Here is a 24,576-nt window from a genome sequence, read left to right as displayed (position 1 = left end):
TGGCAGTTCAAGTGGAACCATAATGAATTTATTGTTGAGTGTGGAAAAACCCTGAATGTAAAGATACCTTTGAATCCAGCCTAACCTGATACAACTATTCCACACAGAACTGACTGTACACTGGAAGTACGTGATCCACGTGAGCAGCCAGCTCTTGTTAGGTATTTTCTGGATCAGAGCTTACATCTTTCAGGGGAAAAGAAGCAAAAACTGTTTCCATTCAACGGTATTTGCTTCACGTCTTTTCTTTACAAGTAACATCCACTCCCACCCGCAGGCCAATTACATAGGCTCATGCCTTTGTCCAAGTCTCTCATAGCAAATTTAATCTCTCATAACAAAAACTAGTAGTTAAGCTTTGAACTTTCAGTTTTTGGAAAAGCAAGGATGGAAAAATGTTTTCATGGGAGAAGAGTGCACATTTTGGATCTCTTGGCTGCTTTTCATGTATGAGAAATAAAACAAAAACCCACAGCAACCCGTATTAGCTATGGTCCGGTCTGATAAACCACACACATTCACTTAGAATTGAACAATTCGACTATTTCAACTTTCATTTGTTTCCAACACTCACTTGTATCATGGAATAGTTTCTGAGAGCTTTGGTTTGCTGTAACAAGTACAAAAATTTCTCCAGTAGTGCAATGATTATAGGTGTATCTACTTTCCAGTCTTCAGTTGGCTTCATATTGGTTTGCTCTTTATGGTTTCCCTCAAAGAATACTGGGATTGCCATTTGGGGAGTCTTCTAAAAATTCTGGCACATACCTTCCAACTGTCCTAATTTCACAGGCACAGTTCTGATTAATTCTCTGTCATCCTGCTTTTTCAGCTGCTTTTAAAATGTCCCAATTCCTTTCTGCTCCTCTCACTTACCCCCTTTGTCCTCAGCTCACTTCATCTCGTGCAAACTAAGAGCCTTATCATATAAGGCTGTTTGTACTCTCACTGCAGTGGCATTTTCTGTAAAAACACTATTCATTTGTAATTGCTCTCTATCTTTGCACACCCTCAGAACCATTCTGGGATTACTGTAAAGTGTTCCTTTGAACAAAAATGCACACAGCATTTCCCCCCACCCAAACCATGCCCATTGACCACCCCAAATCAGCATAACAGTGCAATTGTACTTTTGTACATGAAGCCAACTAGGTCATTAATAGATGCTTTATGTTACTAAAAAGAAATGCATTTAAAACAGTATTTCACAGATTAACAACAAAAGAAGGGTGGCAACAAACTTACTGATTTTTGCCACTGGACTCTTTTCTTTGCCATTGTAAAATACTGGAACAAAAAATTACCTATAATGTTTTACAGTGAATGATTATATAGCAAAGCAGATGTGAGTGTCAGTAGGCTGGCATCATTTGGGCGAATTTGAAATTTCTATGGGGAGAGATGACATTAGAATTGGGAAATACACAATTGCATCCAAAGAAGTGCGCATTATACCAGTGGCATCCCACACTGGGCTGTCACCTGGTGCAGAGGGTGGGGCTTTGGGGGATGGGGCTTTAGAAATGGGGCCAAAGGGCCATGTCCTCACCTCCCTGCCCAGTACAGCTTTACACGCACTGGCCAGGGAGGAAGCGGTGTTTGGGCCTCTCTCTCCCTGCCTGGCATGGCTTTACATGTGTGTAAAGCCATGCCAGGTAGGGAGGAAGGGGTGCCATGGGTCTCTCCCTCCCTGCTGTGCTCCATGGCATATGGCAGGGAGGTGTGGAGGGTGCACTCAGCCAGGTTTCACCTCTTTTCTGGGATGTCACCTACTGTGGTCCACACACACCCCCTGCACCCCCCTGCACCCCCCAGTGATGCCACTGCATTGTACTTCACTGTTGTATCTTGTATATTTGGGCTCCAGATGTTTGGATAGAACACACTCAGTTCTGCTGCATGTAAGAGACTCATTTGGACATGAAGCATTTTTATATCCTGAAGTATATTGGAAAATAATCCATTCCACACACACAACAAATTTCTTTTGAAATGACAATGTGTGAAGGTTAGCTGATGTGCACGTGTACACTTGTAATAGGTGGTGACAGAACTGTAAACTAACTTAACGAAATCACCTGAAATCTGAGGAAACCTGTGTGTTCTCTAATTCTAGATTAAATAGCATAAGTTATCCTTATTTAAACTAGAAGTCTCAAGAAGGGGAAGCACAGGGTAGAACAAAGCCAAAGAACAACAATAATTTTTTAAAATGGAATGGAAAGTCTATTCAACCCTAAACATCTGCTGGTTCAAGACTTGGAATAATGTCTGAGATAGTTGATAGAATTATTTTGAAGTGAATATGAGCCTTGTTTATCTTGTAGGACTAAAAAATATTTTTTTCATTAAATTCAGATGAATTGGTCCGAAGACGGTACTTGGCATTTGTGTACTTTCTGTTCTTAATATTTCTTATTTGTCTGTATATTTGAATGCTACATTGATTTTTGTTTGTGTGTTTTCTGGTTGTTTTGTTTTGTTTTTTGCAGAGCTAAAATGCACATTATGTTGTGTGGACAGTTAAGCAAAGTCAACTCCACGTCTTGACTTCCATAAACTAGCTTTAATCAATTTAGGAGTAATTGAAAACATATTTTTACAACTGTGCAGAAAGGTGTAGAGACCACTGGAATAAATTTAGAACCATGTTCATTTTTAAAAAAAATTAATAAAATTTAATCATGCCTTCAAGCAACGTTAAAATAATTCATTGTGCTGCATTAGTGCACAGAAAAGAACTGAATAGCAGATAATGCAGACTGGTTCAGGTTATCTGGTTTCTTCTACCAGAGTATTTTACACCATTTAGAGATATAAAAATATAGTTGCATATTTTATTATCCTTGAAAATATGGTTCACTGTCACAAAATATTTTGCCCTTTGTTTGTCAGTAGCCACAGTGGAAACAAAAAGATGTTTGTTCTGTTTCACAAGTGCTTAAAATTTGTGCAAAAAAGAAAAAAGGGCTCAATTTTTTTCTGCAAGGAATTGTCAAATGATATCATTTTTAAATACTCAAAAATGCTTGTAACCTTGCTTATCAGGGGGGAGCTTTTCAAATTTTTCATTCTCACATGTGAGAATTCATTATGTGAAGATTTATATACCTAGGTTTTAATCAAGTAAGTCTGATGATACTTAGCTCCTTTCAACAGAAATTGGAGATTATATATGTTTATATATAAGTGGTATCAGTGTTTTTTAAAAACCTATACACTCTGGCAGACACTCTGGTGTACTGCTGTGATCCTTGGACTATGACTCTGGAGACAAGGTCTCAAATCTCCACTCAGCTATGGAAATGGACTGTGTGAGCTTGGGCAAGTTACACACTCACATTCTCAGAAGAAGGCAATGGCAAACCTCTACTGAACAAATCTTGCCAAGAACCCTCCATGACAGATTTGCCATAGGATCAGTATAAGTCATAAATAACTTGAAGGCACACAACAACAACAGCACATCCTGGAAGGGTGCCATTTTCCTATATGTGCAGTGCTCCATTGGAAGGAATTCAAAGCCTCTCCTCAAAGCTGAGAAACTTTCTTTCCTGTTTAGAAATGGGGGAAAGCACAAAGAAAGTAAACCGGTTGTTTCTGAAACCGTAAAAGCTGCTGGCTTCCAAGTCAATGGGGCAGTGAATTAGCTTTGGGTTTCACTCTGAACTTTAAAAGACCTATTCCAAAGTGCTGGGTCCTGTAGAAACTAGCACACAAAATCTTTATGCAGAAGATGCCCTCTTCTTTTAGTAATCATAGATCCCCTCCTTTTTGGTGGTGAGTCAACAGCGAGGCTAGCCTTGCACTTTGCAGCACCATAGAGTGGAAACTTGCTGTGCATGCCATGTGGGGATGTGGTTTCGATCATGAAACCAGGATATTCATTTAAAGCCAGAATTGTGTTTTTCTCACTCAGTTTGAATCAATGCAAGGCTCACACAAATTCATTCAGGAGACATATGTTTCAGGAGAAGAGATGAATGTCCATAGCCAGCACATGGACTTTGAGTCTCCTGGCTAACCCTCCAACATTATAGAATTTTATAATTAACATCAGGTGACTTGGTGGAGCCAGGTGAACAGCAACAAACAGAGAATGAGAGAGACAGAGACAGAGAAATGGCAGGCAGGCAGCCGGGTGAAGGGATGGATGAACTGGCTTCTGGAGCACCACCTGTGAATCATCAAAATCTTCCTTTGAATAAACTCATTTGGGCCTGTGATAGTGTTTCAGAGTAATTTGATCCTTTTTTTGTTTGTTTGTTTGCATTCTCATCCCTGGTGCTGGAAAAGCCGAGGAAGTATATGTATGTGAAGGAATGGGCCTGAAAGTGAGATATCAGCAAACACCAGATGAGTTTCCCAACTCCAAATGTCCTGCATTGGGAACTAGGTGTTCAAACATCACAATATGTCCTTGGAAATCCATTGAAAATTATTTCTTTCATAGTCATGTCCTTGGAAATCTACTGTCATCTTATTTTCCTTTGAAACCACATGGGCTAGAGGTATTGAAACAAAGCAAAGCAAGAGACATACAGTCTAGAGAGAGACATACTACATACTCAAGATTTAGAGGAGAGTCTTTAGGAAACTAGCAAAGAAACTCTGAGATGTACTTTATTTCATTAGTTCCATTTTTATTCCAGTCTTTCTTCAAGAAGCTTCAGGTAGGTATACATGTGGTGGGAAAAGAGTACCCTGCAGGCTACAAATGACCTGGGTACCATTTTACACCCCCTGCACCTCCCAGAGCCTCCCCAAAATAATTTTTCCCCACAGGTGAACTTGTATCCACTATATGCCAAAAATGGTTTGCCCTCAATGAACTACCCAGAGTACCCTGAAAATAGGGGGAGTACCCCCAAATCAGTAGAAAATCATCCGAAACAAAACATGAAGTGACACGATGTCACTTTCACTCACTGTCCCAAGGGTGGTACAGGGTGAAAAATATCCCCCATCACCTTTCCAGTTGCCCACCCCTGTGTACATGGTTCTCCTCCTCCTTCATTCTGGCTCACAACCACCTTCTGAGACAAAGTAACCTGATTGAGAAATACAGTAACTGCCCCAAGATCATCCAGGGTGTTTCCTGGTTGACTGGAAATTGGCATAACATGTCCCCAGTCCTAGTCCTACACTGTAACCACTGTATCATACTATTTTTCACATCTGTTTTGGCCTAGATGCTGCTGTTATGGCTTTGCTTAAAATGATTTCCCAGTATTATCAATTTGCGTAACTACAAGAACTGACTTTTGCAAATGATCTTGTTACTATTCTTGTTTCATAAAATCAACAACTGAAATCTTCTAATGAGCCTGTCCCAACTTATTGAACAAACAAGCCAACAAACAAAGAACTTGGTGTGGCTACTTTATATCTGTCTGTACATATAATTTGTGCTCTTTGGCATATAAAAAAATTGTCATCCTTTTTCTGCTTCATGTGACAAATAATCTATATTCTGGAAAAGGGGAAGACCACTAATATCTTGCTGAACAATATCAGAGCAGCAATTAAAATGAAAAATATTTCCAATTTATACTGATCATAGTCATTACATTTCCCCCCATGAATTTACAATCAGATCCACAGCTCTAACATCACTGAACGAAGCATAGACTGTATACAGATCTCTTACGTTGGATCCTTTTTATGGTTTAAAGCAGCACTTCTAAAGCTATCTGATGTAGAGAGGTAGTAGCTTTCCCCGCCATGTACCGGAAACTTGTACCTGTTAGCTACAATTGTTTCTTTCTGTGATGGAAGCTCCCCAGGGACCAGCAGCAGATGGCTTAGAGAATGGCTGTGATCCATGGACCACCACTTTGAGTAGCATTGGTTTAAAAGACTGCAGAGGCCATGTGTGTATAGACCTAAAATAAAGATCACCCAATAAGAGCATTCCTGCAACTGTCTCAATTAGACAATGACAATCCCAATTAATTCTCTGTCATCCCACTTTTCAGCTGCTTTTAAATTTTTTCCAGTTTTTCTTAGTTCCTCCTGCTTTTCCCTTTTATCCCCAGTTTACTCAATTGTTGCAAACTGAATTCAAAGTTCAAAATTAATTTGCACTCAGCTAAACAGAGGAAGGAGGGGATGGAAGCTTGGCCTTCCCAGTAGGCTCAGGCAAAAGCAAACTGCTATAGCCTCTTATAGCTTGTGTCTTCTTCCTTGCTGATAACATTTCCCAGCTTGACCACACTTTGATGTTGCTTGGCTGCATGTGTCCCAGTTTTCATCTGTAAAATATTGAAGTGTATGTAAGAGTTTTGCTGAAGATGTGCATGAGGTGAAACCCAATCCCCTAACTAGAGGTGATTTTGTTTACTACTGTGGCAGTGAAATTCAGGAGAGGGCTTTGTCTTAGTAATGGCAGTAGTATTTTATTTTATTTTATTTAAATAATTATTTTATAGCTGTACAGCAGAGGCAGAGATCTCTGAATTTTATTTACTTCAGAATACTCTGGATACAACTTTGTTGTGCTTCAACATTTATCAGCTTCTTCCATGCCATTTAAATGAGATTAGAACTCAAGATCCACAATTCAGACGATAGCTAATCAAACCATAGGAACACTGCATCAACCCAGAATATACAGACTCACTGCCTGGAAATCCCAGTTTTGTAATTGTCTAGAGATCTTATCAGCAATTTTGTTAGCAATTTGGCTAGTCAGAGGTTTATAATTCAGCATGTGCAGACATAAAATTAATTTCCTTTATTTTTCCTGTTACTTCCATCTTCAAAGACCAAGCTCAGCAGGACCAGATGTTAAGGTTTTTAAAAAGAACATCTAGAACTCCAACACTTGGCTCTTCCTTTATTTGGTTAAAAAGTGTTAATTATTTTCTTTTTTAAAAAATGCAATCTTCCCATGGACAATAGGAGTCCACCTATTTCTTTCTTTCCTGTGATTGAATTATATGCCAGTTTGCCATTACTCCTGGATGTAGCTAGTAGGTCTGTATATGTATACACAGAGGTAAACTCTAATGAGCTCAAGAGGAGTTACTCTTGAGAGCAGTGAAAATCAAAGATTCTCAAGTAATGGGCTGAAGCACAACAGTGTATCATCAAAGGTGATCAACTATGAGTGATATTCTACTTCAGCTACTGAGTTATATATATAAAAAAACTACTTAATGTTTCCTGGCCTGACTCCCTTGCCCATTGTAATAGCTGGTAGCCAGTTTGAGTGAAGAGGGTCTGTCCAGCTTCTGATCAGGATACAAGGACAATGATGATTCCAATCCCCACTCAGTTCAAGCAAGGCTGTGACAACAAGCTGAAATAGGAGTCCTGCTTCTGATTGTTGTACCCTCATTTGCTGGTGGGAGGAAGCTGGAAATATCATTCTCCTTGCACCCTGATCAGCAACTGACAAATCTCCTTCATGTGATGGAGATGCTGGCAGGGGTGTCACTAGGAGGATGTGGGCCACACTAAGGTGACACTTAAGGGAGGGTGACATCACTGCTACCCAAACATCATCCTTTTGGCAGAAATGGGTTGTGGCACTCACCTGCATCCCTTTAAAATGTTGAAGATATGGTGTGAGTGGGATGAGGCTCAGTGGGAGGAGAAAGGAGATGTCTTGATTTTTTAAAAAAATAAATTTTAAATCAATTAAATGAATTATTTTAAATGAAGGGCTTTTTTAATTAAAAAGTTGTTTTTAAGTCTTCTTTGAAAATGTCAAACCTTACCAATTTTTCACTTTAACCACACAAATGTATGTACATGTAAACACATCCAGGCTGTGTGTATGATATTGTAATTTAGATATATAGTTTTAATTTTGCTAGCTCTTTTATGTCACAACTAATACCATTACATTCAGTGATATAAGAGAATTATGATCTATGAGTAATATTAGTACAAAAAACATTCCTAAAGATTCTGCATGATGTGATAATGGGAGGAGGTCAGTGGAAGGGTGGGTGACACCATGAGTTACCACACTGGGTGACACCAACCCTAGCAATGCTACTGGCTGCTGGTTGAGAAGGCTAGCTAGGAGCACATTTATGTAGACATACTGAAAATGGAGCAGTTAAAGAACATAACTCTTGGTTAATGAATTGGTAAATGCAATTCAGAATGCCAGCCATCTTCTTTTTTGTGGGGGGGGGGGGGGAGGAAGTACACTAAGTATATCTACCATTATGGACTCCTTGGAGCAGGATGAAGAACTAACCAATCCCAGTTCCTAACAGGGACCCAGTCTGTTTGAAATCCAAACTTGGCATCTAGAATATTTGACCAAATGTACACAATTACAGCAATTTGATATCACTTTAACTGCCATGGCTCCATTCTGTGGAATCCTATCATTTGTAATTTGATGAGATATGCAGACTTCTTTGCTAAAAAGCTGTAGTCCATTTCACTAAATTATAGCATTAGAGCTCTTTAGCAAAAAAATTGAAGTATCTCACCAAATTGCAGATTGCAGGAATAACTGCCATGCCAGTTAAAGTGCTTCTCCAGATTATTTCTTGAATGTTATAAGGAGGTTATCCACCCATCACTAGAGCTGTTTCAGCTTATTTCTGGAATGTACTGAGAAAAGGGTGTCCACCCAGCACTGGAGCTAGTTGAGAACAGATAGATAAACAGACACAGATGATATCGATGTAAATAGATGTATCTTCTTCTAAAATATTTTATACAAGAGAAATCCTAATGCATGCTAGACAGTAAAAAAATGCAGTAGATTTAAAATGCCAATTATCAAACCATTTTATTTGAAACAGAAATAAAATGAAAGAAAACATAGACAAAAATCTAAACTGTTTCATTTTCGGGCTACATAAGCCTGGGGAACATGTAGCCCTTCAGAGGTTGTTGGACTGCAACTCACATTGTGCTGGTCAACAACATTGGGAGAACCACATGTTCTCCAACCCTGAGCAGCATGTGATATCATTTCCATACATGCAGCTGTCCTTCTTGTTACTGAACAGACTGCAGGATTTCTTGGATGAAACTGACTTTTTAGATGCAAAGGGACAAGACAGTATGAGGGCTGAGGCAAATGTCAAGATTGTTCCCCTGTCCATTCTGTGTACAGGATTAACAACTGAATCTTACATCAATACTGAAAACAAGATTGCATCTTTCATAATACTCCAAAGCCACTAGCTAGATATGGACCATCTAAAACAGGTCATCACAAGCTATCTGAACTGGTATTCCCCCCCCCCCCATGTGTCAAGGACTGGTAGCATATTTGTGCCCATTTGCTACAATTGTTGTGTTATCTCCTGGAAACCCATTAGGGAATGGCAGCCAATGACTTGTGGACTGACACGGGTCCATGGATCACCACTTTCAGTAGCACTCACCTAGAGGACAGACAAAATATTCTAACATTTGCATCTGAGAAAAGCTCACCATTTTGATTATGAGCAAGCCTGGTCATGACTTCCATGTAAAAGATCTGGCAGGGGGAAAATGGTTTCTCCATTCTCTTCCCTGTCCCTTCCCAGATCTGTGACACAAGATAATAGAGGAAGCCCTCTCCACCCACGAAGCTAAGCCCTTATGAAAAGGTTGTAAATATCCCACTGGGTTCCCTATCCTTACCATTTCACAGAATTTGGTTTCAGAGGCAGTCATGACAAGTTCCCTAAACATCTTTAATCTCAGCAATCTGTCCAGGAGAAGCTGCTAGTAGGGTCAGTTTGTTCATGACCTGTTGAGATTCAAGGACAGAAAAGGCACATTACATCATTATGCCTCCCTGCCAAAGCAGCATTGTTCCTCGCAGTACATTTTTTAGTGCTTCATTTTATGAGTCCCAAGGGAGGGAAGAGATTCTCTCACTTCCTTTGGAAGACATTGAACAGCCTGACCCAGCCAAGGACTTTCCTTGGCAGTTGGTTTAACATTTTATTTTGATTTTGGGGGTGTCCATCATGGAACACTCTCTTTTTGTAAGTCATCTGTGTTTGGTATGTACTGAGGTGAACAGTATATATATGAGAAAGATGACAAAAGAATGTAAAAGATTTCTGTCTATTGACAGAAATCTTGCTAAATACAAATTTGTATACAATATATTTAACAGTGCAATTCTATGCATTTCTACACAACGGTTAGCTCCACTGAATTCATTGCAGCCCTCAGCATCATTATTGTGGCTCTTGGCTGCTCTGGGTCCTCTGGACTGCCATGGCTTAGCCCAACAAAAAATGTAAATTTTCTGTCCTGGAGCAGCCTTTCATCTACATTAAGTAGCAACCATAATTGTAGAGTACTATTCAAATAAAAATCACAAAGAAATACACACAGAGACTCATTCACTCCCCCCCTCTCATACACACACAATTTTCAAGGCAGCACTCTCACCCTGACATTCAAACCCTGAGAACTGTAGATGTTGGCCCAAATCCTGAGATCTGGAAACCCTAACAGAAAAGCAGCCTCCATCCATGGCATAAAAAAGGCCAAAGGAATCTCTTCCCCTCACTTTCTCTCTGCATATCTTCAATCAATGGCTAGCATCCTGGAATGGCTAGCAGAGGCTGGAATTCTGTTCTGCAGCAACCAAAATACTCACCCACTCACCTTGTAAGTGGCATAGCTTCCCAACACAGCCCTTTCCAAGTTGTTGGACAATGGCGGGGGGGGGGGGGTGAATGGGAAATTTTCCGTTATTTTTCCGTAAATGGATATGCTGCAAGGGCCATCTCCAGTGAAGTTGCAAAGACCCCTAGATGACTGCTGCAGAATGTCCAGCTGTAGCAAAATAGCAGCTGATTCCTTTACGCTGACAATGTGGAAATAGCTATGTTGGATGATTGCAGTGTTTACAAGGTAGGTTTGCGGGAGACATAGCTACAAAGATATAGTTATTTGATATACATACCTCTCCTGATGCATCATCTTGGATGTTAGATGTTAAATACAAAACCAGTTCTGTAAATAATAAAAATTACACAAATAATTGGCCAAAGTACAGGGGACCCTGACCTCCTAAAATTAACATGTTATGCCTATGAAAATATTCATCACCTTAGGGTCTCTATAAATTGGAAACAACTTGAAGGCACACAACAACAATAAAAGCACACATGTTTGGGTGCAATTTTTACAAGGTCATAAAAATTTCAACTAGTGGATATGTATGATGTGCTCTTGTGAACTTCAAAGTGTGCTATAAATGTTAATATTGCCATTAGCTTACCATTTCATTCTTAAAATCTGCTCCTTGGCAACCTTCTAGCTGGAGAGGGAGAGAGAGGAAGGGAAAGACAGGAGGGTGACAGACAGAGAAAGAGAGAAAAGAAGGTACCAGAAAGAGGTGTGGAATACTTCCTTTTGAACCAGCATGGTGCAGTGGTCTGAGTGTTGGATTGGACTTCAGGCGACCAGGGTTAACATCTCTGCTCAGTCATAGGAATCCACTAGTTCCCATGGCCATTCTCTCAGCATTATACGAAGGCAATGACAAACCTCAGAAAATATCTACGGTACTCAGGAAAATTTTATAAGAGGATCACAATAAGTCAGCGTTAACTTGCAGGCATAGAATAACTTCCTTTGGGTCTTGCTTTGCCTATCACTGGTTTCACATGCACATTGGTTGCCCACATGGTAACTCTGAATGTATGTAACCCTTGGAAGAAAAAGGTTGCTCATCCTTGGTTTATAGAAATAACTAACAATAATTCAATGCTGCTGTTGATGCAAGACTTGCCAACTGACATTGGTTATTATGAACTTTGTGTTACATATCTATATAAGTATCTTTTTGTGCCAGTTACTTGAGTGTGGGCAGTACAGGGGACTCACTGGTAAATACCATTCTTAGCCCAGTTATATAAGGTGTCCAAGTCTAAAGGCTTGGCAAAAATCAGGATGGGGGGAAATGAAAGGATTTGTTTATTTATATGCATTCTACCTCTAGGAAAGGTAAGGCAGCACCTTTTAGGCAGCTAATTTGGGGTATCCTGAAAAGGTTGCAGATGGCTATTTACTTTGTTATTATTGGATGTATGGTGCTACAAATGGGGAAAGGTGTTTGTGGGATATTCTACCTCAGGTGGCAAGCAGCACAATTGGCATTGGGTACTGTACACTTTGACTTGGATGGAGATCGTGATGCTCTAGACATCTCTCCCCTTCAAACTTGGATTAGTGCTGAGGGTCAATTTAGATTAACATCAAATGCATAGTGGTGTCGGGAAAAGCAATGGAAACCCCTGAACATCTTGGCTTCCAGTTCTTTCCATGTCATGTCTGTCATGGGCATCACCTCCCATGTCCTAGATTTGGCTTTCAACATACCAAGAACAGCCAACCAAACAAGTCTTCATATTGCTTGCTGAAAGCTGGATATCTAGTTGCAGGTATATAAAAAGCTGGCTGCCCACTGAAAGGCTACACTGTGGCCACATTTTTCTTCTATGCATTACTGTGCTATGAACAGTCCAGGCACTCTTTCATGGGTCAGGATCAGCAATTAAACTAATTGTGAAAAGGACTTGGCTTTTCTACACACACTCCTCACTATGTGTTCAAACAGACTCAGCAAAATGCCTACAAAAATGTCTCGGATTGAATTAGTTTAGCCTGGCAACACCTGTATTTCACATTTCCAATGGAAAAATGCAAATAGGAAAAGGTATGTTACGTCCTGTTAGGATTTCTAGTAAAGGGAACTTTCTCTAAACTTGGTGTTTAAGGGGTGTGGAAAATTCAGAATTTTGGCATGCTGATTTGTCACTTACTGATATTGTACAAATTTTATTTTTATTACACCTATATTTCCCCTTCTCTTCAGAGCTCAAGATGTGTATGTGGAACCCACTCACCCCAACTTCATCTTCACTCTGTAGTGGTAGATTAGTGTTAGAGAGAATGGAGATTATCACTTTTTCCCCATGCAATAAGGTCCTAGGATTGGTCCACAAGTAAGTTTCATGAGTGAAGTCCTACCTTGAAACTCTAACTAAAGATGGGCAAGAACTGGCTCTTCAGATGTTGGATTGCTATATGCATCAGACATAGACACTACAGGCAATAATGTGTGACTACTGGTAGTAGCAGTCCACAGCTGCAGTGCTGAAAACAGCCTTGGTATATTGAGTAATCTCCAGGTGGTCCATGGCTTTTTAAAATCCTTATGGGTGTTTAAATTGGGAACCATTGACACTATATTAAGGATCTTCATATTCCTGCAGGAAGATGTCAGGGTAAAAATTTACTCAAGCATGTAAAAATGTTCAACATAACATCAGCTCTTCCAAGTATGACATTACAATGTAGAATAAATCGAGCAGCTAGACACAGCTAGATTAGACCAATTAAATCAGTTGCTGAATAGAAAGTTAACATGTAGGTAAATTACATTAAGTCATTGGTTTACTCTAGATGAGAGTAGCAATTGGATTTGTACTAAAAGATGGGAAAGCATAGGCTGTGGCCCATATGCAGTTCTCTGAGACCATCTCTGTGGTCCCCAAGGGCCTATCACTATCATTGGGGGGGGGTGTTAAAAATATTTTTAAATTTTTATTTTCTACCCAGACTGCCTGTGTGTTCTCTAGGGAGCATAGGGAGTGAATACTAAAAACTTTTGGGCTGTTTTAGGTCTATGTCAACCAGAATAGAGATCATTTGCCATAGGAAGGCTGTTTTCATTGGCATTTCTCAATAAGTATACTGTATAGATCACTCTTTAGATTGTGGAAGTAACCTGCCATCAAAATGTGGCAGGCAGCCTTAACTGGGATAAAGTTTAGGAAAGATTTAATACTACAAGTCCCAGAGTTTAATTTTTTCCATTTTTCAAAACAGAAGCTCTAGGTTAAGGTTTCTCAGCCAGGGTTCCCTGGAACCCTAGGGTTCCTTGAGAGGTTGGCAGTGGTTCCATGAGAGAGTATGTTTGAAAAAATATAAAACCTTTTGGGATCTGAAAATGTAATAATTTTTATACAGGGGTTCCCTGAGACCTGAAAATTATTTCAAGGGTTCCTCTTGGGTAAAAAGGATGAGAAAGGTTGCTTGAGATTGCTGGCACGACATTTCTAGCAGAGTTTATAAATGTTTTCAATGCAATGGTGCATGATAAAACTGACTTCTATTTTATTATATTGGCAGTACCATTTCTTTACTTCATGAATAGTTTTAGGAAGATATGGGGAGAGAAACATAGAGTCCTGGCTGGCTGTCTCTAGCATGAAAGGTCATTAAAGTTAAGTGAGGCTTTACTCAGTCTAGCCATGTTCAAAGGATTGTACATTGAGAACCTCCACCACACAAATGGCAGAAGGACAGCATTCCTGTAAGATTTCCCATTTGTGTATTTTCTTCCCCCTCAGTTTCTCACAGTTTCTTAAAGATGTTTGTTCTCAAACACAACTAGTGTTCAGTTAAGACACCCCCACCCTCACCCTGGCACCACACAAATGCGCTTTTGTTTTTAAAAAATATGATGTCTTTCCCTCAAAATAGACTACTCTTCACTTCATAGATGGAACTGAAAGAAAAACATTTGCAGGAAAGGTCATAACATGCTAAGGAATTTTGAGAGCTGTTTCTATATAACTGTGTCCATCTCATGACACTTTCTAATGATATAGATAAGGGCATGATAAGAATGGAACTAGATGAGACCAAAGGTTTGTCTTATGAAGCATTCTGTTTCTCACTGTAGCCAACTAAATGGTTAGAAGAAGACCACAAGAAGGCTACTAAAAACAATATGCAGGGTGATTCAAAGTGAATGTTGCAAACGTAAAGCTTTTTACATTAGGTTTTGCACCATTCTTTTTGAATCACCCTATAATGGCATCAAGATGACAGCCACTGAGAGCCTTATTATTATTATTATTATTATTATTATTATTATTATTATTATTAACCTTTATTTATAAAGCGCTGTAAATTTACACAGCGCTGTACATACAATCTTTTTAATTGGACGGTTCCCTGCCCTCAAGCTTACAATCTAAAAAGACACGACACAAAAGGAGAAGGGAAAGGTGGAGGGGAAGGGGCCTTTCTAGTAGGATAATACATATAAAATACATAGCAATACAGGAAATGATTCAATAAAACAGACAACAAAGAAACATCAAATAGCAAGTGACAGTTATGCAATGCCTGGGGACGCTTCTCTGAACAGGGTGGTCTTCAACTCCTTTTGGAAGCTGGTTAAAGAAGTGATGGCTCTTGCTCGCGGGGCAAGAAGGTTCCAGGAGTGAGGGGCAGCAAGTGAAAAGGGGCGAATCCGGGATGGGGCAGAGGAAATCCTGGGCTGGGACAGCAGACCTTGACTACCAGAACGGAGGGCCCTAGTGAGAAGGTGAGGAGAAATAAGGTCTGATAAGTAAGGAGGGGCCAGCCCATGGAGGGCTTTAAACGTTGACAGCAGGAGCTTATACTGAATGCGGAATGGAAGGGGGAGCCAGTGAAGGGATGCCAACACAGGAGAGATATGGTCAGAGTGGTGGGTGGATGTGATAATGCGTGCAGCTGAATGCTGGACAGAAATTAGAGGACAGAGGTGAGAAAGAGGAAGCCCAGCCAGGAGGATGTTACAGTCCACTAGGGCTTGGACCAGGATCTTGGCAGTAGAGGCGGAGAGATATGGTCGGATTTTGGCAATGTTGTACAAAAAGAATCTACAAGCCTTGGCTGTGGTCTGGATCTGAGGGATACATGACAGAGAAGAATCAAAGATGAAACCAAGACTGCGGGCTTGCTGGACTGGTTGAATAGAAATGTTGTCCACAGAGACAGAAAAGGAGTGTTGAACGGTGGACATAGGAGGAAAGACAAGAAGCTCCGTCTTGGACATGTTGAGCTTCAAACGCCGATGGCGCATCCACTGCGAGACAGCTGTGAGACAAGATGAAACTTGCTGTTCAAGCCTTGGAGAAAGGTCAGGGGTGGAAAGATACAACTGGGTGTCATCGGCATACAGATGGTAGCAAAAGCCAAAAGAGCTAATGAGTTTTCCTAAGGACAGTGTGTAGAGAGAAAACAGAAGGGGACCCAGAACAGAGCCCTGGGGAACTCCTACAGATAAGGGAACAGGAGAAGAAGTCTGGCCCCCTGCAACTACTGCAAAAGATCTGCCAGACAAGTAAGATCTAAACCAGTTGAGAACAGAGTCTGAGAACCCATGGTCAGAAAGTATGTCAACTAGGAGACAGTGATCAACGGTGTCAAAGGCTGCAGACAGATCAAGAAGGATGAGAACAGAGTAAAGGCCATTAGCCTTGGCCTGTAAAAGCCTTGTGTATATAAAAGGTTTTCTTAGGAATGCTCAGAAGTGGTTTTGCCAGTTCCTTCCTCTGAAAGCGAGCCTAAAGCACCTGCATTTCTCAGTGGACTCCCATCCAAGTATTGATCAAGGCTGACACTACTTAGCTTCCAATCTGCTATTCAAGCTATCCAAGTTGGAAGCCGTTTTATGGCAGTGAACTGTATAGTTTGACTATGGACTGTGTGAAGAAGTACAGTCATCCCTCCCGATTTGTGCACTTGGAGTCTGCGATCTTGTCAATTTGCAGACAGCAAGCAAGGAGGAACAGAATGGTGCCTGCAGGAGCACACACCATTGAAATAAATGGCAACTTGAATATTGGTATTTTTCCAGATTTGTAAGGGTTCCAGAATGGATCCCCCACAAATTGGGAGAGACAACTTTAGTGTCTTTAGTATTTCCTGCATTTCCCACGGTTTGGTTATATTGGATGATGCTGAACTCCAACTTTATGAAGAAGAACAGGGGGGGAAACTGCTCTGGTCGACATCTCTGCATCAGAGATAATTTTATATACCAAGACCTTGGAAATCTATTTATTAGTGCTAAGTCGTTAATGTTAAGTTGAAAATTAATTAATCAACTCTTATCTATTTAGTGTGAATTGTGGAATTGCTTTGTTCACAAGTCTAATTGGTTGTAGACTCTTAGTAACACATTGTTGTTGTTGTGTGCCTTTGAGTCGTTCTGACTTATGGCAACCTAAGGCAAACCTATCATGGGGTTTTCTTGGCAGAATTTGTTCAGAGGGGAGTTGCCATTGCCATCCTCTGAGGCTGAGAAAGTGGGGCTTGTCCAGGTTCACTCAGTGGGTTTCCATTCCATTTCATTCCATTACTAGTCACCCAGGTTTCTAGTCCAATTAGTCCAACACTCAAATCACTACACCATGATGGCTCTCTAGTAGCACATTACTTTTATATATTTAAAAAAAAACAGTTTAAAATTACCAAAATGGATACCACCAACCAAAATTGTCCCTAAGTAACTGTTGACTGTTACATTAACATTGTTTCTGTTTGTATTCAGTGCTGAATAACAGTTAACCAATTAATTAAATCCACAATTTAATCAATTAAGGGCAGCTAATTACCGTAATTTTTCAAGTTTTATATATGTTTCTATTTTGTAACCATCCCACTCTGCACAATATTAGACAATAGGCACAAGAGATTTTAGAGAGATAAAGACCAACAAGCACAGGACCTAAGGTCACCTCTGGTGGTTAGTGGCTTTACTCTTGGGTTTTATCTGAATATTGCTGACTCTTACATTCAAAATAACTTCAGCACCATGGAGATTTCCTTTAAAACTCAGTTTAAAACCTTTAACAGATTAGTCATTTCAGTGACATGGGAGCCAGCAGTCACTACTGAATTAGCGGCTTACTCTTGTATGCCGAGCTGATGTAAGATGCCATACTATCTGAGATGCTTCCTGGCTTTTCCTCTCTAGCTGTGAATGAGGGGAAATAGTAAAGGAAATATATATCTGCAGTACATTTGCAATGGTTATAATTTGGGTTTGGGTTCAGGTTACCTACAGGATCGTCTAATCCCATGTAATCTCCCCTATACACTCAGGTCCTCAGGCAAACATTTACTCTAGTCAACCATGAGTCCTTTTTCTTCAGCTGCCCCTAGATTGTGGAATGACCTGCTGGAAGAGATTCTACAGATGAATATGTTGTCCACATTTAAAACAGTACTGAAGACCAGTCTCTTCTGGCAGGTGTATTCAGATAGTTTTTAAACAATTCATTTTAAATGATAAATTGAAGTTGTACATTGTTTATTTGTTGTTGTTCTCTGCCTTGATCCATGGGGAGAGGCAGGTAAAAAATAATAATAATAATTAGTAGTAGTAGTATAATAGTTGTTAGACAAAGTCAAAGTACTGGTGCTTACATTTCAAACATCAGATTGGTGGCAGGTTTTTTTAAAGGCTTGCCTTAAATAGCCACAGTGCAACTAACATCTTGAGAGACCCTCCTTTGAAATTCATTCCCTTCAGAAGATACTGTAGGTAGCTGGACAGTGAGCCTTTTAGTTGTGGCATAAAACTGAACGTATTTAATTTATAAGGTAGAAATCTTCTTTCTTGCCCAGGCCTTCTAGTATGTCACACAAGCTGGTGAGTATTGCTAATGACTAGTGACTGTGTTTTTGTTTTACTGCTTTCATTTAAAAAAAAAAAAGAATTTGCAACTTTAACTTTGCATTTTACCAAATGCATGATTTATCCTTTTTGATAAAGAAGGGTTCTTTTTAACCTTAATTTCAATTTATTGAAACTTAGCCTGTTAATCCATACTAGAAAAAATATGGTATATAAATGAAATATGGTATACAAATGACCTTAATTTCAATTTATTGAAACTCAGTCTATTAATCCATACTAACAAAGGCTTTGTATGTGTGTATGCATCCAGCAGGGCTCCAAGACCATGAAACCTAACCATCTGAAACTCAGCATGGATACTAACAAGAACTGAAGTATGTACATCTCAAGCTTATTCTGTTTTCAGAAGGATTGATGCATTTTATTAACTAAAATCTGTAACCAGCAGTACCTTCTCTAGACATTAAGGGTTCCTATTAGAGTCTAGGGACAAATGCAGATACACACATGGGAGATGCATTCTTCACTGGGCCTTTAGACAACCTTACACTCTGCTTTCCTTGGTAGGGATCATACCTTTCAAACATAAGAGGGAGTTCTTGCTGCCTTGTACATGAAGGGAAGAAAGTGAGAAGAGGGAAAGACAAAATGAGCATGTGGAGATGGGCATGGAGGGAGAGAATAACAAGCGAGAAGAGAAGGGGTGGGGGAGAAAAAACAGAGGGAAACAGCAGGGGAAAGGGAATAAACCATTTCTTACCTATGCAAAGCTTGTATTTCTGCTAGTTAAGATATAAGAGAAATATTCTTTCCCTTTCAAAATTATTGATCATGTAGATCGATTTATTAATTAAAAAAAGAAAAACAATTGTTAGAATGAGATTTATTTAATTGGATTGCAGACTTATGTTGGTGTTAGCTGCCCTTGAGTTGATCCCGATTCATGGCAACCCTGTGTATGAGACGTCTCCTTGGAGACTTATTACACATCCTAGTCATGATTCTCATGGAGGCCAATGACTTGTTTATGTTTTGCTCAGGCCATTATTTTAAAGCTCTCCTGAGACCTGGTACTCCCCTCATTCCCTTAACTGGTTTGTTTACAATCTATTTATATTCTGGTGAGCAGATTTTCATGTTGTCTGTCCAAACCTCTATCAATGAACAAGATTGCCCTGCAGACAAAAATATGTTTTTTTCGGTTTCCAGTATTCAGGCTAGATACCGTGGCTTTTGCCACAAAAATGGCACCTTTCATGCATAAGAAGGAGTGTCAGAAAGCTAGAGACGACTGTTTCCAGTAGTTTTCACCACAAAAGGTTTTAGGAAACTTAATGGGGTTGGTCCCCAAACCATTTAATAGAAACTGAGCATACACAGTAACAACCGGATGCCGCACAGAGGGATATACTGTATGTGAAAAGTTAGAACAGAGTTAGCAGAAGTCTAAAAAGCAGTATTGCATTTGGGAATGTTTTATTGCAGATCCTATGGTCTAATCTGCACTGCAGAAATAATTTGACACTGCTTTAACAGCCATGGCTCAATACTATAGAATTCTCGGGTATCTAGTTTTGTGAGATATTTAGCCTTCTCTTTCAGAGAGCTCTGGTACCATAACAAACTACAAATCCCAGGATTCTATAACATGGAGCCAAGACAATTAAAGTAGTTTCAAATGGCATTATTTCTGCAGTGCAGATTAGACCCTTGTATATTTTTCATCAGTTTGCAATGGAACATAACATACTAGTCAGTGTCACTAATGACAGTAGGTTAAATAAGTTGATAGTATTAGCACTGGAGAGACCTATAGCAGAATAGGATTTCAGTATTGGATTCATATGCTTTCTGGCCAATGGAAAGATAAATGTTTTGGTCCGATTGCTTGCAGCACATTCCTTTGATTCAATACTGATGGCACCAAATATTGTTGTGGTGGGTGGTTTACATTACACAGAATTATTGACTATCTTCCTCATTCTACAGCTTTGCCAAGCAAAGCTGCCTGTCTGCAGAGCACTCCCACCCAGCTCCTTTTCTATTCACACTGCTCAGAATGCTTTTCCCAGAACAAGATTATCATCAGCAAACACCTCTTCCAAAACAATGGGGAGTTCAGAACATTACATTACGACATTTTAAAAAAAGAGCCTTGCTACCCATTCCAGATCAAATGGCTACCCATTCAAGCATTCTGGTCACATACTGGCCAAATGGTTGCCTGTAGGAAGCTTACAAGCAGCACATGAACACAACAGCATACAATACCATCTCTGGTAAGAGAGGGAACATATAGCTATGACTAGTGCTCCTAATATCCCCATAAATTTATCAAATCAACTTTTAAAACTATTAAAATTGCTGGCCATCTCGTAACAACAAATTCCACTGTATGAAGTAGTAACTTTGGCCACCTTGACCACTTTTCATCTGTGAAATGTTGGAATCCCAGGTTATAGTAGTCATTATCCCATTTCTTCCCACCATGATAATTTAAACATGTCTGTCATGTCTCCCAATTTTTCCTAACCAACATAGGCCCAAATCCTATACAACCAGCCTCCAGTATCCACAGATTCCTTATCCATGGATTCAACCATCCATGGCTTGAAAATATTTTTAAAATATATGTTCAAAAAAACAAACCATGAGTTTTCTATTTTATAATAAGGGACACAATTTTACTGTGACATTGTATTTAAAGGTATTTGAGCATCCATGGATTTTGGTATCCACAGTGGGTTCTGGAATCAAAACCCAGAAGATAACAAGAACCTCCAGTTCCTTCAGTTCTTTTCCTCCAGTAATTCTAGCCTCTAGAGATTTTTTTGTTTGCTTCACAATTAATTTATTTGTCTGCAGACTAGCCATTGTCTGGCCCATGACAGAAGTACATGAGCTGCCATCCTCATGGTTGTTGGCCCACCAAAAGTTGTGTTATTAAAGTAAATTAAATAGCTGAGATCCTGCACTGCACACAATAATCAACTCCCATAGATATGCTTCTCTCCCCTCCCCCATCAGCAGCTATCTAGACTCCAGTGGTTACTGCCTCAGCTATTCACTGGTGAGGTGGGATGAGGTTGGGTGTGGAGGAAGGAGAGGGATGTGAGTTAGTTGACCAGGAAGCAGTCTATCTTGGTCTGTTGCTTGGTCACGTGAATTGTCATCCCCTCTCCATCCCATGGCCACAGGAGTGATCCTTCCTGGGTTGTGACAGTTGCCCCCAAAGGAAGATTTAGGACAGTGGATAAGGGGCTAGTGAATAGTTCCTTCCACATAGTCCCAAAGGCATACACAGGCATACATGTCTCACAAGCATAAGTCACCAACAGGGTTCCATCCATTGGTTGGCTTATTGGTTGTCACATGTTTAATGTTAAAAAATACTTTCAAAGCCATAAGTTTCCCTTGTGCCTGTAACAGGTCACTGGTAGCTTCAGCTATAATGAATACATTTTCTAGAAGGTAGCATGAATTCATTATTAATAGTGTGCATGTGTTATAGTTTAGATCCCTAAGCTGCTTTTTAATTTCATTTATGTGCTTGGTATTGGATGCATATAACTCCCATATGCATCACTATAAAGAAACCTAGGTGCAACCATGCACATAAGAGTTTTTATACTGTGAACACAGACACAGGATGCCCACACAGGACCAGCTTTCAGGTTGTACAGCTGAGCAAAATATCCTGTGGAACCCCTTCCCTTCTGCCACCAGTTGGTCCTGTTGGGCTAGCCAGTGAGTGGAGATAGCAGCAGTCTAACTAGCCAAGCTAGTTAGTTGGGTCTAGATGTCAGCCAGCATTCTACACCATACTAAATAACATCTCCTGGCCTGACACTACACACACACACACACACACACACACACACAACCTGATGGAAATATTATTCACCCATGATCCAATTGCCAGTGGAATGGACCTTCTTCTCCACATGCAGCTAATGACCAGTAAAGTAGGTTGGGGGGGAGAGTTAACAATTGTAGGAATAGTGTAGTGATTGTGAATACAGAACAGTTATGCATAAGTAAATCTAGGTAACTGTTCCATATTCACAATTGTGTCATCACTGTGACACTACTGCCACAATTGTACCGCCCCCCCCCCTCTTTACTGGGCATCAGCTGTATGGGGAAAAGAAAGTTCATTATGCTGGTGATCAGAGCATGAATGAATGACATTTCTGTCAGATTTTGGAGGTTGAGGTCAGACTAGGAGAGGTTACTTAGCATGCTTAACTAAACAGCTGATATAGAATTTTAATTGCTCACAGTGCGTTGAAATACAGTTATGCCCAGGGCCATTGTGCAAAACATAAATCGCAACTAGACTTAAAGGGGGACTCGGGCAGGCATCTGCAGTTGGTCTTTGCTAGGGGTTTGAAGTGTTGGTAGCTGTCCAATGATGCTCAGTAGACTGGCAAGATGCACTGACTGGATGTATTGGCCACACTGCCTAGAGGATTCTGGGGATATAGTCCAAAAGTGTCTAAGTTTGATACTGATGCTAGATATGCTACTTAATTGTCTGATGATTCTGATAATGAAACACTGTAGTGGCTACAGCACTAAGCTATCAATTGGAAGTCCCACATTGCTGGTACATATGTGTCACTCCAGGCAGCAATTGAATCCAATCATAAAATAGAATGTAATTCCTAAATAATAATTATTTACTTAAAAAAAAAGGAAGAGCTGCTGCAAATAAAACATTAGATAATTCCCATAAAAGAAATGCCCACCTAAGCATGGAGGTTTTTGATATAGTATGAAATTTTGCAAAGAAGGATTCAATCTAGTCCCCAGAGCAAAAGATTCTATAGTTTTGTGCCATCTTCAAGGAGACCCTTTCTCTTTCCACACAAATTCCACCTCTACCTCCAGACTTTGAGCTCCAAAGGAACTCTGCAACACATTGTAACAAAATTGTCCCTTAAAGGCTGGAGGCTGAGGACACTGGGAACCTGGCAGTAATTGCCAAAGCAATTGCAGAATGTTATTGGCAAGTGAATTTTCTGACCTACTGTTCATGTAAAAATTCAATTTATTAAAAACAATAAACACATAGCCCAGTGTTATGCCAATTTAATTATACAGTTTCAAAGATTTAGTGCTCCCACTGAATTTTTATAGCCTGAGGATTATGTATAAAAGCCAGACAGATTCTGTTTCTGATTTGGACTTGACAATAAAACTGAAGTAATAAAAAGAATTTAAATGAGTCACATCTTGGAGCAAGAAAAAAATGAATTACTGAATCCTACAGAAGTTAGATAGTGGGTTTAAAAAATAAACACACCTTAGGAAGCAAGTGTTCTAATTTCTTCCAGATATAACAGATCTTCTCATCGCACATTGTAAGGGATGATGTTGTATATACTATTAGCAAATCCAGACTCATATTCTTAACTACCAATCTTTAGATACCATTCATAGTCAAATAGTGCCATTCATTTTCAAGAGGAAGGTATTCATTTCAAGAGAAAGGGACTTGGAGGAACCCTCAAGCCTCTGATTTCAGTAGCTAAGCAATACTAGGTGTGGTTGAATTTAAATAAGAGAACACTAGAGCATATCCAATATTTCAAGGCAACCCCTTAGGACATGTTGGCGGGTTACACCCACCTACCAACCCCCAACACACACACACTGAAAAAAAAGAGAAAAAAGAAAAAGTGCTCCCTGATGTCCCACACCTTCTCTAGGAGGTGGGGGCATTTTCACCATATTTTGGGTGGCCATTTTATGCAATGAGAGGTCTTTTTTGCAACAGGAATCATAGAATCATAGAGTTGGAAGAGACCCCAAGGGCCATCCAGCCCAATCTCCTGCCATGCAAGAACTCACAATCAAAGCACCCCTGAGAGATGGCCATCCAGCCTCTGTTTAAAAACCTCCAAAGAAGGAGACTCCACTACTCTCCAAGAGAGAGATCTCCACTGCCAAATGGCTCTTACTGTCAGGAAGTTCTTCCTAATGTTGAGGTGGAATCTCTTTTCCTGTAGTTTGCATCCACTGTTCCATGTTCTAGTCTCTGGAGCTGCAGAAAACAAGCTTGCTCAATATGACATCCTTTCAAATACTTAACCAGGGTTATCATATCACCTCTTAACTGTCTCTTCTCAAGGCTGAACATACCCCATATC

General features: G+C 39.9%; 1 protein-coding gene across 2 annotated transcripts in view; it reads left to right on the top strand.

The window, feature by feature from the left end:
* The window catches only part of COL8A1 (collagen type VIII alpha 1 chain), a 152,143-nt gene that overhangs the window by 48,621 nt on the left and 78,946 nt on the right, over positions 1 to 24,576 (top strand). The window contains exon 2 of one of the 2 annotated variants that reach the window (XM_042460924.1): positions 18,732 to 18,795. The exons of the other annotated variant lie outside the window; for it this stretch is intronic. The gene's annotated coding sequence lies outside the window, so the exon portion shown is untranslated. The remainder of the gene's footprint in view (positions 1 to 18,731; positions 18,796 to 24,576) is intronic. 2 annotated transcript variants of the gene reach the window in all.

Source organism: Sceloporus undulatus, chromosome 3 (genome assembly GCF_019175285.1).
Source record: "Sceloporus undulatus isolate JIND9_A2432 ecotype Alabama chromosome 3, SceUnd_v1.1, whole genome shotgun sequence".
Taxonomy (NCBI): Eukaryota; Metazoa; Chordata; class Lepidosauria; order Squamata; family Phrynosomatidae; genus Sceloporus; species Sceloporus undulatus.
Note: the sequence above shows the minus strand (reverse complement) of the source record. Positions and strands in the feature narration are given on the sequence as shown.